Consider the following 14,041-nt stretch of genomic DNA (forward strand, 5'->3'; position numbering starts at 1 on the left):
CCTTACCACTGTATAATGTCACGTACAGAGTACAACTCCTTTCCTTTTTAGGGGGAGATGATGTGGTGTCGCACCTTACCAGTTTCGGTTTCGATTGTGTGACGCGGAGTGCCACACAACGGGTATTTCATGTACGAAATCGTATCACCAAATCTCTTTGTAAATAAACTACAGTCCCATCCCCGTTCTCCGGCTGTCTTGACGCAACTGCGGGCGCTCCGGTGCTGAGCCGCCTTCCTAGCCCGCCGGACGGTACCTCCGGCGGCGACACTACAGTAAGCGACCTTTTTCGTTGACTCGTTGACTGCGTCGCGTAAAATAGATTCACGCAATGCATGGGGTTAGGCTTTACTTTGTTAAAACATGCGCCACACAGGAGAGAGTAGGCTAACGCTATCACGGGAAGCTTTAATTATATGCCAGTGAGTTCAATTCAAGATGGCCGAAAGTAATTCTGAGATGGCAGCAAATACCATTTGCTACCACTACACCATGTGCGAAGCTGCGGTTATGAATCTGGATGAGTAATGGAGTTGCTCATTGGTGGCCGAACTTTTCGTAAAACACTTTACTGATAAATCAAAACTGCGTACAATCGTTTCTCGGCACTTTTATAAGGAGGCATGTCGAAGGGTACCAATTTGTAGGCAACCAAGAAATTACCCGTTTTTTTATTGGCGAGTACGCTTGTGCGAAAGCGTTCACTGACTGACTGTGTCGCGATTGCTTTGTATTCCGAGTGTCATTTTTGTGTTCTCAAAACCATTCACTACGGGGTTCAAGACAATTAGAGCGCAGCTCTTAGGCGTAAGTTCCTGCGTTGAGTGGCATTGCCGTTGGCGTCGGCGGCGTAACCGATAGTGCGAACGAGGAAGAAAGAGCGAACGCGGAGTCTGTCAATATCACGAGATACTGGCCTCTAACCTCGCTTTCTTCCTCTTTCGCTCGTGTGCATGCAGGGCTGGCACGTGTACTGCGGCTGGCTTCGCTTGTCGTAACGGGGCTGTGGGCGTTTCACTTGGTTCGAGTGCTGGCAATTTCTGGGGCAATATGTAACGAAGGTTAGATTGCTACAACTGCAGATAGTCAAAACTTCAAACACAGCTGGCGTTGCCCGAACAGGAGACTGTGCTCAGCGAATTAGGCAGTATCGTAATCGCCGGTGAATTTTTTAATTTGTCATAGCTTAAGTCGTCGCTTCAGTTGTTCATCAGCACAGCATATTCTGCGCGTAAAAATCCGTTTGAGGGGCATTTTTCCATTGAATGTTTGACTTGTCGCTGGCCCATGTGCCGAACTTTTAAATGGCTGAAATGAAAAAGAAGTGGGCATAAACAGCCTCCTGTGAAATAGCTGCCAGACAGGACGACCCGGGGACCTAAGCCAAGCTCTTAAAAATATGCCCTGGGCCGGCGCCAAGGGGGGCTCTGCCCCCCCCATGAGGCAGTCCGGGGGGGGCCCAAGCCCCCCAGCCCCCCCGTACTCTCCGCCTATGAGCAGATAGCCAGATCGCTAAAAGACAAGACGGGAGCGATTCCTGCTATTGTCGGGGTCGAATTGCGTAGAGCCATTTTCTCCCCTGGCAGTGAACCATTGGCGTAGCCAGAGAGGGAAGGGGGCTTCGGACTTGTCCTGCCATGCCAATTTTAGTATACAAGAACTTGACGAAACAGCTGCAACAGCGCCAAGACCATGGCATGTAAATCATGCCATTCATGACATGCATATCATGAACTTCATATTATGACCCGTGTTTCATGTTCGCCATACAGCCATGTTATGTCATCAATTTTGGTATACATCCCATTAACGAAACTTAGAGTGCACCAAGTCGTAGGCGGCTAGATATATATACGCTCAAAGTCGCAGAAGTTCGGTATGAAATGTTTCACATTTAAAAATGATGCGTCCCGGGCACGCGGTGTGAGGAAGGGATGGTACGAGCCACGGTGTAATTTTCTTGCACCGTGGTACGTACACGCTGGCGGCGCGGCCCTTTCCCGCGCGCCGCTCACCGCTCGCGAGACGCCGCTTTTACCTGCCGACCGAATCGCTCGCCATATTTGCAGTGACTATTCTGTGGTCCAGACCACAGAATAGAGTGCAGCTTTATTCTGTGGACCAGACCACAGAATAGAGTGCAGCTTTATTCTGTGGACCACACAATAAACTTGCGCGCTGTGGGCTGTGCTGAAATGTTCTGTAGCCCAAGCAGCCCACCTCTCTTGACGACGGTTTCTGCGCACCAGACCACAGAATAGAGTCCCAATCTATTCTGTGGACCAGACCACAGGGTAAACTGCAGCTTTATTCTGTGAACTAGACCACAACAGCTTTATTTTGTGGACCACACCAAAGAGACTTGTTAGAGCCACCCTAGACTTGTGCTGTGGACCGTGCGCACCAGACATCGCTGTAGCCCAAACAGCCCACCTCTCTTGATGACGGGTTTCTCTCACAAATTGGTAGGGTTTATTCTGTGGTCTAATTCACAGAATAAGCACTGCGCCCTCCTCTCTTGACGACAGCTTCCCTCGCGAATCGCAATATTCGCTCACAGCTTTGTGAATAAGTCCGGACCAAGGAGGCCATTTCCGGGCGGCTTCCGGGCATAGTACGCGAGATGGAAGACGCTTATGCGTGAAAGGTTCGAAATACGAAGGCGAAGCCCACCTTTGGGATGCTTGCTGGTCTGACATGCCAAAGCAGGTAAACTTGTCGTGAATTGAAGCAGCAAAAAGAAGGCGTATAATAACAAATGACAGCGGTTCTAAAAATTTCTGGACCTGATCTATCGAGAGCGGAACACTAAAGTCACTTTCACCACAGTACATCTGTGTCATGCAAAAAGAAAATGTGCACTAAGATCTGCACGGGAGTCTCAAATTTTGAGCGATCCCCCCGATTGTGCGAACACAGCCACAGATCTCCTTAAGAACAGCGTCAACGCCACCGCGAGAAGGGAATCATAACGACAGAGGGCGACACTACTAAAATAGTCTGGCCCTGATCTCTCGCGTCAGGACACACTTTAGTCACTTTCACCGCAGTGCACTAATGTCGTGCAAAACAAGTGCACTGAGATTGGCAAGGGGCTATTTTAGCTGTTTCTGTAAAGTTTTCAGACGTTGACGATCATACAAGTACTCGTAATTATACGGCACATGCAAGTGTATCTAATTAAGTGACAAAGTGTGCTGTGTCCAGTGACAACTAGTAGGTTCTCGCCAATCTTGCTGCGCTTTTTTTTTTTGCTTGACACAGGTGTACTGCGGCGAAAGTGGCTTAAGCGTTGCGTACTCGATGGATCAAGGCCAGAAAATTTTATACACGCTGTCATTTGTTATTATTGTTTTCTTTTCGCGGTGGCATTAGCGTTCTTTTACGGGTGATTTATGGCCGCGCCCATTCAGAAGGATTGCTCAAAGTTCGAGTATCCCGTGCAAATGTTTGTGCACTTTTTCACATGACACAAACGTACTGTGGTGAAAGTGACTTTAGTGTTCCGCACGCGATAGATCAGGTTCACGAAATTTTAGAACCGTTGTCATTTGTTATCATTATAGGCATTCGTTTTGCTGCTTCCGTTCACAATAACAAGTTTATCTGCGGCTGATATCAATACTGGCATATGTCAAAACATTGGAATCTTTCACGCATACGCGTCTTCAATAGCGATTCACAAAACGGCGAGCACATATTGAGATTCGCGAGAGAAGCTGTCGTCAAGGGAGCTCGAGCGTTGGCAAATCGAAGTCTTCATGGGGTGGGCTCAGTTCCTTCTGAGGGCATTAACAGCGCCTGTTCTGTGGACCAGACCCCAGAATGAACCCTTGCAATTTGTGACAGAAAACCGTCGTCAAGAGAGGTGGGCTGCTTGGGCTACAGAACATTTCCGCACAGCCCACAACGCGCAAGTTTATTGTGTGGACCACAGAATAAAGCTGCACTCTATTCTGTGGTCTGGTCCACAGAATAATGCTGCACTCTATTCTGTGGTCTGGACCACAGAATAGTCACTGCGCGCCATATTCGCCGCTGGCGTCGGCTGCCGCGCAAGCAAGCCACCACTTCTCGCGCATGTATTTTCTCCTCTTCCTCCTCACACAGCTGTCGTCATAGCAACGGAACACGGTTCTCTGCCGCGCCTCTCTCTCCGTCTGACGGAGAGAAGCCGCGAGCCCGCAGCGAGCTGGCGGTGAGCGCGCGCGCCTTGACATGCCCACTTTTCTTTTCGGGGGGGGGGGGGGGGGTTCAACCATACTTTATGTATGTTCGTGCGTGCGTTTGTACGTGTGCGTGTATATGTACGCAAGCAAAACTGAAAAATTTCGGGGGGGGGGTGAACCCCCCCCCCCGAACTCCCCCCCCCCCCCCTCCTGGCTACGCCCCTGGTGATGTGCAACACTCCAGTGGTGGTTCGCGGTCGCCACTGCTTCCGACATCGCGCCTGGGAAATCGAAAGCATGCGGAAATTCGGTTGGCGTTCCGCGGGGAATTTCGGCGCATAAACGCGTGGAGCACACGGACAGCCCTAACGGCGGTCAAGATAATTGTGGGTAACAGCGGCTAGCGGTAACCGCAGTTCTAACTGGTTATCGCAGACCGAGCTAGGCAAGCACGGTTTACCGTCACAAACCGAGAAGCTGACAAGATGGCGGAGCTGCGAGCGCACCAACCGTGAACCAGCGCAAGTTAATCGGAAGCTTCGCAGAGGATTTTAACTCGTTGAAAACGACGCTCGCCGCGTGGAAAGGCCAAGAGATTATTCCGTCCACGGCGGGGTTGCGAGATGGTACAGTATTATCGCTAGATTTCTTGAGGTGTTTGCATTGTTCGTGTCTAGCCGCCTCACAGAGCTGCAAACACTGAATATGTAGTCGAAGGTGGAACTATTCAATACACTGTCGCGGAGGCTTACCAGCGCTGTATCGTACCACGAATCTTGTCCAGGGTGTGCCCAAACTTCTGGCTGACCACATGACCAGCACGTGATTTCATCGGCTTGCTCAACTGAGCTGATGAGCCCGTGTAGCAATGGCAAACCCGCGTTCGCTTTAACTACGTTTAATACTGTAAACCACGGTTAAGGATAACCGCAGTAAAGCTGCCCGTGTGACGGGTATAAGTCGGCGACTTTCTGCTACGGCGCTTTTTTTTCGGCGTTCGTTATGTCGGCACGGCCGTCCTGCGAACGTTAAGTCGTCAACATTTGCAAATTCAAAAAAATGAGAATTCACACCCCAGTCGCACGACTCGAATCTCGGAACGGCACGGCTGCCTCTTCGTCACTTCTCGCACACGTGGTCTTTGAGAAATGGCGTTTTGGTTTCGCTCCTCCTTGCGTTATATTCGGTAAATGGTGTAATACAAAGGTGGTATGACCAGCACTGCACACGCACGCGCGTTTTCCTTAACCTACGCGTACTCAAAGCTGCTTACTGTAGCGTGATGTGTGCACGTGCAGGATAGGCGCCAGGGGAGTAGCCAAGGCACCTATCGCGGTTCAAACCCCCTTTCACCGATAACTTTCAATTTAGCTTGCGTATATATGCACTCACACATACAAACGCACGCACGAGCATACATAAGCATGGCTGAACCCCCCACCCGCCCCCAGAAAAAAATTGCTGACTATGCCCCTGATAGGCGCATGCTAGAGGTTTCGACTTCGAGAGATTAGCCTTGTTTTCGAAATATGAAAACACCATGTTCGGCGCACCTATCACGTCAATGCGAACATGTAACGAAGTAGTAGGTAGTACTCACGGCGGAGCGTTGCTCTTCGAAAAAGCTTGGGACATGCTCGGTAACTTCACACGTGGCGACGTCCGCGCGGTCTCAAACGAATCTAGTTATCATTCTGAAACGATGTCAAAAAGTATCGCCTTTGGAGCGCGCTGATTGGCTATTGAGCAAAACCGGAACATCGAAGGCGCCATCTAGTATATCTGTCGACGTGACGATGCTCTACACATGGCCTCCGAGATTGGCTGGCGGCATCAAATCTCGGAGGTCATGCTCTACGGCGCTCGTCACATGCCTAGAATAAACGAACACATCGTCGGTTGGGGAGTTGGGGTGTTGGGGTTGAAGTTAGATGAGAGAGGGTCAGTGCCGGCTGCCGCGTGCAGACCGCGTGGGCCTTTTGCAATGAATTAGCGCGCCGCGCCGCTGCTGTGCCGGACCCCTGGGGTTTCTGGAAGCGCGCGGAGAGCGAAGAACGTCAGTTACGTGCTGTAGTTTTTTTGCGTTGAGTGTCCACGCAGAGCACTGGAAGTCTTTTTAACTTATGTGATGCGGCATGGGGCTTACCCATCTTTAAGCTGTGTCGTGAAACGGCGTCCGCGTTCCGGTGCTATAGTTGGAGAAATGTGCGTGCGCAGAAACGAGAGATTCAGAAATATGAACACGCACGAGGACAGGACGAAAACAAACTGATTCGCACGGGTAGGCGAGCGTGGTGCAAACAGTAACTGAGAGTAATTAAAAAATGTAACTTACTCGCGCAGTAAGCTAGAAATATTTCGTGTAACGAGACCGCTTCGCTCACCACTACGAGCTTTTCACTCACGGTCGCCAGTGGTTTAGCCATATACACATGTGTTTATTCAAGAATTTGTTAGTCTCGACTAGTACTTTAATGGACAGAGCACGATAAGAAGGCGTAAGGGAAAGGAAATAAATAGTAGAGACGGCCGCAGTATGGATAGCTTAATTCTTTCGCTTCTGAGACAGCAACAAGGTTTACCGTGCGTGAAGCTTGTGCTAAATTCAGAGTTTTGAAAAAAAAATGCCAGGTAAAAAAAAACCTTATTCCACAAGTTTGCGCATAAAAGGCGTAATAGAGAAAAATGATTAACACATTTCCAGATATCGTTAAAGAAAAGTTATAAATACCAGCATTCTTGCCGTACAGGTTAAAATAGCTGCCTGAACAAAAATATGGTAAGAACTTCACTAATGCGAAGGTGTAATATTTCAATCACTTTAGAAAATTGTTCAAATACAGAGATCTCCTAATGTACTTAACCTGAACAAATATAATGTGCGATAACATCTATATAGATTATAGACAGCTTAGGGACTAGATGCTTCGGAGCCAGCTGGGGTCATGCGTCAGGCCAGCGCCTCCTCTATTTTTCTGTGCCTGGGCGAAGGAGCGGAGCGCAATGAGATTGATTGATTGATTGATTGATTGATTGATTGATTGATTGATTGATTGATTGATTGATTGATTGATTGATTGATTGATTGATTGATTGATTGATTGATTGAAAACTTTATTGAAATATATACAAAGTGCTCTCGCTTGTTGGCTTCAGCACCATGGTGTAAAAAAAATGGGAAAGGAAAGAGAGAATAAAAAAAGATAAAAAGGTGATTTTCTCAAACTGGTGAGCTTGTTGTGCTTTTTATTGCTGGGCAGGGGATGGCCGTCTTGCGCAAGCCATTGCACCATATATTTAGCCTGGCTCTGATGAGTGGATCTTCGAGTATCCAGTGGGTGGTTTCCTCCATGTCTTGCTGTAGGTGGGGCAGCGTACGTTGGGCTCTTTTTATGAAAGCAGCGAGAGAGAAAGAAAGAAAAAGAGATAACTTCTTCGCGGAAAATTTTTCTCGGCGAGAAGACATTCGAGCCCGCGTACCGACGATCCGAAGGCGAGCGTCGTAACCACTCGGCTATACAGGCACGCTAGCAGAATATAGCATGGGCTTGCATATTATAGTATAGCAACGGTTAGGGTGCTCGGCTACAGACCCGAACGCCGCGGGTTCGGTCCTGGCCGCGGTGGTCGCATTTCGATGGAAGTGAAATGCTAGAGGCCCATGTACTGTGCGATGTCAGTGCACGTTAAAGAACACCAGACGGCCAAAATTTTCGGAGCCCTCGACTTCGGCATGCCTCATGATCGTATTGTTATTTTGACACGTAAAACCCGAGATATTATTATTATAGTATAGCAAGGGGGTGGGAAGGGGTGCTGACGGTGACGCAAAGAGAAAAGAGGAGGAGGAGAATGAGTAGAGAGAAAGGAAGAAATAGAGAGAAAGACATGGAAAAATGAGAGAAAAAAGACAGAAGGCGAGAGAACGATTACAGAGGTAGAGAGAGCGCGGAAGGCATAAATAGTTAGAAAAAAAAGAGAGAAAGAAAGGGAAGAAAGAGGAAAAAGATAGAAAGACAGAGCAAGAAATAGACGGAGAGAGAAAGGGATTAAAAGAAACAGACACAAAATAATAAAAAAGAGAGAGAGAAATCATAGCCATGTATAGTATAGTATAGGAAAGGCTGGGAAAGAGAGAGGTGAGAAGGTAAAAGCCCTGCCAAGCCAGGGCCAACTAGCTGCCACCATGCTCTATTGTGGCCCAGCCTTACGCGATTTTTGTGCAAGCTGCGCTTATTTTTCACAAGGTGAATATTCCAGCATGAAGATGACATTGGAACTACACTGCAGGTAAAACTAGATTTTGATACGACTACATTTTAACTATAATGTCACTTTGAATGTGTTTGCAAGTCTTACGTCTTGGACGAGAAAAAGCTGTTATGCGATTTGACGCTCACGGGTCTAGGGAGTTGATTCCACTTGAACAATGGTGCATTGCAAATATATTACTAGGGTGAAACTTGTTAAAATGGTCAATGAATGTGTTTGGTGCACTTATGCCATGTTCCCGAATAAAAACTATATCGTCTCTGTAGCGGATGTAGGTGAAAGGCTTTAGCATCAATAATTTTAAAAGCCGTGATTCTACCTGTACCGTGAAAGTGTCAGCATACATTGGTGCAAAAAGGGTTCTCTTACTAGTACCAAGACTTTGTAGGTAGTAGGTCGAATCAAATTCAGAATAATTAAGTGTGAGGACTAGTGTCATTATAAAGACAGGTAAACTTCAGCATTGTGTGTTTGCTTGATTTCCACTTCAGTGACAGATATATTCGTATGCAACAGACAAAGAAGGTTGCCAAAATCTAATGACCCGATAGTGTTTGTATTTCGTTAATGGTGTTGGAAAAATATCGACAAAGAGAAAGATGAACGTCGGCTCGAAGCACGCCCTAAAGCAGCAACCCACGGAGCCGGGCTGCGGTTTATCATAAATAAACCCTTGTTTTACGCATTGGAGGCGCGATATCCTTCAAGTGGTGCCGAAACCCGGGATCGAACCAGGGACCAGAAACCCGGGAGGAACCAGGGCTTTTTCTGCAAGTCCACCACTCATGATACAGAAAAGTGCGACTGTCCGATTCCGCTCGATGAAAAGAAAAAAAAGACTCCTAAACACACGTTGGTGTTTCCGCTGTACTTTACAACATCATTTGTCGAAAAATTGCAGGAGGAATGTTACATGCACGAAGTGCAATCGACGCCACGCAGAAACGCTGTGCGACCCTCGGATGTTGAAACCGACTAATGGTGCTCAAGCATCACCGACACCGATGGAACTCGAAATGATTGGAGCCGACAATTCAAAACGGCGCGTATACCTTCAGACAGCTGTTGCTTGGGCAGCCAGCCAAGAGAGCAAATGCCTAGCTCGAGTTTTATTCGATGGAGGCAGCCAGCGCACTTTCGTCACTAAACAACTGGCTGAAAAAACACGTTGTCAAGTGCTAGATCAAGAGAGCCTTACGGTGCGATATTTTGGAGGGCAACATGAATAGAAGACTTTCCAGCGTGTACTTGTCACTCTAAGCTCACAGCGTGGTGGAAATTCGCTACTAATGGAAGCTTTCGTCACGACTAATATCTGTCATCAGTCCATTCCACGACCGAATAAAGATGTCATCGACAGACTTGAACGCCAAGGATATTACTTCTCAGACATCGATTAAGCGGACAGCCCAAACGTTGTCGACGTCTTAATCGGCAGTGACTATTATTGGTCATTTGTTACGGGAACAACACAAAATTTGGACAATGGGTTCAAAGCTGTCGAGACTACTTTAGGCTGAACTCTCCATGGGCCAGTAGCCTCTTGCGCCACAGTCACGCATTGTAATGAGGCAATAGTTCTAAAAGCAGTGAAAGATTGTAAAATTACAACGGAAAACTACTGGGACTTAGAAATAATGGGAATAAAATCTCAGCAGCACACGAAGACCCAAGACGAAAACCCAGTTCTGGATTTCTTCAACAGCACAATCAAGATGGAGAATAGTCGCTACGTGGTATCGCTTCCATGGAAACCAACAATTATTCACAACAACGATCTAGCAAACGCAGACTCGTTTACATCAGCTTCTCCGGAAGCTTCGCAGATGTCCTCAGCTGCTACAAGAGTATGATGTTGCCATACGCAAATGCACTAACGACGGTGTAGCAGAGAAGGTCACAGAAGATAAAACAGAGGATACGGTATATTACATGCCACATCATGCAGTGATACGCGAGGACCGCACAACAAGAGTACGGGTAGTATTCGATGCTTCATCCCATGAAAAGGGAGAATTCTCGCTTAACGAAAGCCTACATTCTGGACCGAACCTCAATGCCGATCTTATAGGTCTGCTTCTCCGCTTCAGGAAACATCGCGTTGCTTTAGTCGCAGACATCGAAAAGGTCTTCCTACAAATCAATGTCAACAGCACAGACCGAGACGCATTGCGGTACTTAGGGTTGGAGAAGGCGCCCAGCCCCGGTCAACCATTGCCTAACCTTGCCACCTTTCGCATGGCCAGAGTACCATTCGGCACGACATGCAGTCCGTTCCTTTTAGCGGCAACCATACGTCATCACCTTGATCAGATGTCGTTTAATTAACCCGAAACTACAAAACTTCTACGGAATTCAATATATGTTGACGACATTTTAATAGGAGCGGACTGAGTAGAAGACGCAATAAGACTGCGTGCGGAAGCTACTGAGATATTTTCAAGTGCATCGATGAAACTACACAAGTGGGCTTCAAACGACCCACGCGCACTTAGCACGCAAACAACACAGCCACCGGAGCTGCCTCTAGGACAATTAACTGGAGTGCTGAAAGTCCTGGGGTTGGTGTGGCATCCAGACAGCGACGTACTGTCGTTCAGCCCAGGAAACGCTTTGGAATTCGTTCAACAAAGGACCGATACCAAACGGTTCATGCTACAGACGACCTCCCGTTTATACGACCCTCTTGGCATGTTGACTCCTTTCACAATAAGGATGAAGATCTGTTTCCAAAAACTTTGACGGAAAGGTGTTGACTGGGAAGAACAGCTGCCTTTCGACACTCTACACGAATGGAAAAGTTGGTGCAATGAACTTCCCCAGCTTTGTAATATAGAAATACCTAGGTTTTACCGACAGGGAGCGCATGCATGGACCTGACGACAAATACGCACTCCATTTTTTCGCTGACACCAGTAAGGCAGCCTACGGTGCCGTTTCCTAGATTTCCACGACAGGACAAACGAACAGCAACAGTTCAACTATTGTTTTGTGCAAGTCCAGGGCGGCACCAATGAAGGAGACAAGCCTGGCCAGACTAGAACTGCTAGCCTGTCTAGTCTCAGCGCGGATGTACGACTACGTACGTCGAGAGCTGGACGAGGACATCACTTCAGTCTACTTTTGGACTGACTCCATATGATCGCACTGTACTGGATTACCGGGGATCCTCACAAGTGGAAGGATTTCGTTCGACATAGGGTAACGAAAATTCAGGGTAAAACGGACATAACAACGTGGAGACACTGCCCCGGAAAGCAAAACCCTGCTGATTTTTTTAACGAGAGGAGTATCCGCCCATGACCTACTAACAAACTCTGTCTGATGGACGGGACCCAACTGGCTTATTTCTAAAGAGAATGGATGGCCACCACACCGCATTCTGAACTCCACAGATCTTCCACTAGGCGTCACGGAAGAACGTACTCCTCGAACAACATCGTTGGAAATTTCCGTGTCAAACGAATCACCAATTCTGGATATTCATACATACAGCTCCCTCTCGAGGTTACACCGAGTCACAGCTTGGGTACTAAGATTCGTATAGAAGATGAAGCTGAAAGGTTTATCACAGGGGGCCCTGACTGCCGAAGAAATACAAGCCGCCAAATTGTATTCGATAAAAAAGGTCCAAAGTTCAGCCTTCTCTCAGGAAATTGATCACATTTCTAAAGGAGCCCAGCATATACGTGATTCTATACTGCGGGATGTGACATGCTTCCTCGACAATGAAGTTCTTCACGTCGCAGGACGTCTACAATTCAGCAAAAAATCTTACGAGGAGAAGCATCCAATCGTCTTAGCCAAGGATCACTACTACTGCGAGCTTATGGTACTGCAGCACCATCGTCAACTCCTTCATGCAGGAGTTCGGGATACACTCGTTCAAATAAGGGAAAGATTCTGGATAATAAGAGGACGACAACTAATCAAGAAAATCATCAGAGGGTGCATAGTATGCCAACGCTTCAATGCCAGACCTATGACAGAAGTAGCTGCTCCGTTACCACCGGAAACAGTGACCGCTTCAGAACAATTTCAAGTAACAGGACTAGATTTCGCCGGTCCCTTATATGTTAAACGTTCTGATGGCTACGCCAAAATGTATATTTGCCTATTCACGTGTGCCGTGATTAGAGCAGTTCATCTCGAATTAGTCGAAGATATGACTGCCACAAGCCTTCTTAATGCTTTCCGACGCTTCGTCTCGCGACGGCGACTTCCGTCGGTCATATATTCAGATAACGCCTTAGCGTTCAAGAAGAGCAAGAGAGAGCTCTCAAAACTGTGGAAATCATTGAGAAACGAAGAAGTTTGTAGTTACATCGCTAACAATCGTATAAAATGGAAATTTATTGCCGATCATGCACCATGGTGGGGCGATTTTTACGAGAGACTTATCAGGTCTGTCAAGCTGGCGTTCAAGAAGTCCATCGGAAAAGCGTCTTTTACGGAGAAACAGCTACAGACTGCCATAACTGAAGTGGAAGCTGTCATCAACTCCCCACCAATCATATATGTTTATAACGACTGTCGAGATCCGGAACCCCTCTCTCGGGCTCACTTTCTCATTGGAAGGCGAATACCTGCACTTCCTGACCTAAATCTTGCCGAGATTACAGTCGAAAGTAACCACCTTAGACCTATCTGGGAACAACGAGAGAAAACTCGAAGATCTTTCTGGGAGCGTCGGTCGAAAGAGTACCTCTCGGATTTGAGAACAATACCAATTTCCAAGTCCACGACTTCGTCTGGCCGAATTAAGAAAGGCGACCACATTCTTCTGCAAGACTCCAACAAGCGCCGGCAACTATGGAAGATCGTGCAAATACAGGAACTTCATAAAGGAAAAGATGGCAAGATAAGATCCTGCGCATTGAGACTACCGGGTTGGAATACCGTTAAACGGCCAATTCAACACCTTTACCCATTGAAATCAAAGCCTTTGCGAAATTCTGTACGCGGGGCAGCTTTGTTGGAAAAATATCGACGAAGAGAAAGAAGAAGGTTGTCTCGAAGCACGCGCTAAAGCAGCAACCCACGGAGTCGGGCTGCGGTTTATCATAAATAAACCCTTGTTTTACGCGTTGGAGACTCAATATCCTTCAAATGGGATACATAATTCGGTGTATCTTAGTAAAGTATGGAAGAGTGGATGATATGTTAGAAAACCAATGTTTTAGCGATTGCGGCTCATAGGTGTGTTGTTGTTGCATAGGGAGTATGCACTGAAACTGAGCCGCAATGTGGCGCTGCGGTGCCCCGAGCTGGGCGCCATTTTTGCGGTTCTCGTGCAGCAGCCGACCCACGCTTGCTACTGTGTTTGCTGTGTGTACGCGCTAGGTGTTGTGTGGTGTTTCCTTGCCTTCCGTGTACTCGCGTGTTTTATTAACGATAGTACGGCGTTGGAACTGTGCGTGTTGCACGGATCTAGTCATTTGCCTGGCTGTGCAAGCGATCGCCGTGTTGCTGCAGCGAAAAGATGCTGCTCAGCGACTACGCCAAGTCGCTGTCTGATCCCGAGCGCAGGAGATCAAAGTCGCAAAATGCGGTAGCGACGACCCCTTGGCGATTTCCGATGACCAGTTCACGAACGATGT

The sequence above is a fragment of the Rhipicephalus sanguineus genome, chromosome 7, assembly GCF_013339695.2.
Source record: "Rhipicephalus sanguineus isolate Rsan-2018 chromosome 7, BIME_Rsan_1.4, whole genome shotgun sequence".
NCBI classification, from domain to species: Eukaryota; Metazoa; Arthropoda; class Arachnida; order Ixodida; family Ixodidae; genus Rhipicephalus; species Rhipicephalus sanguineus.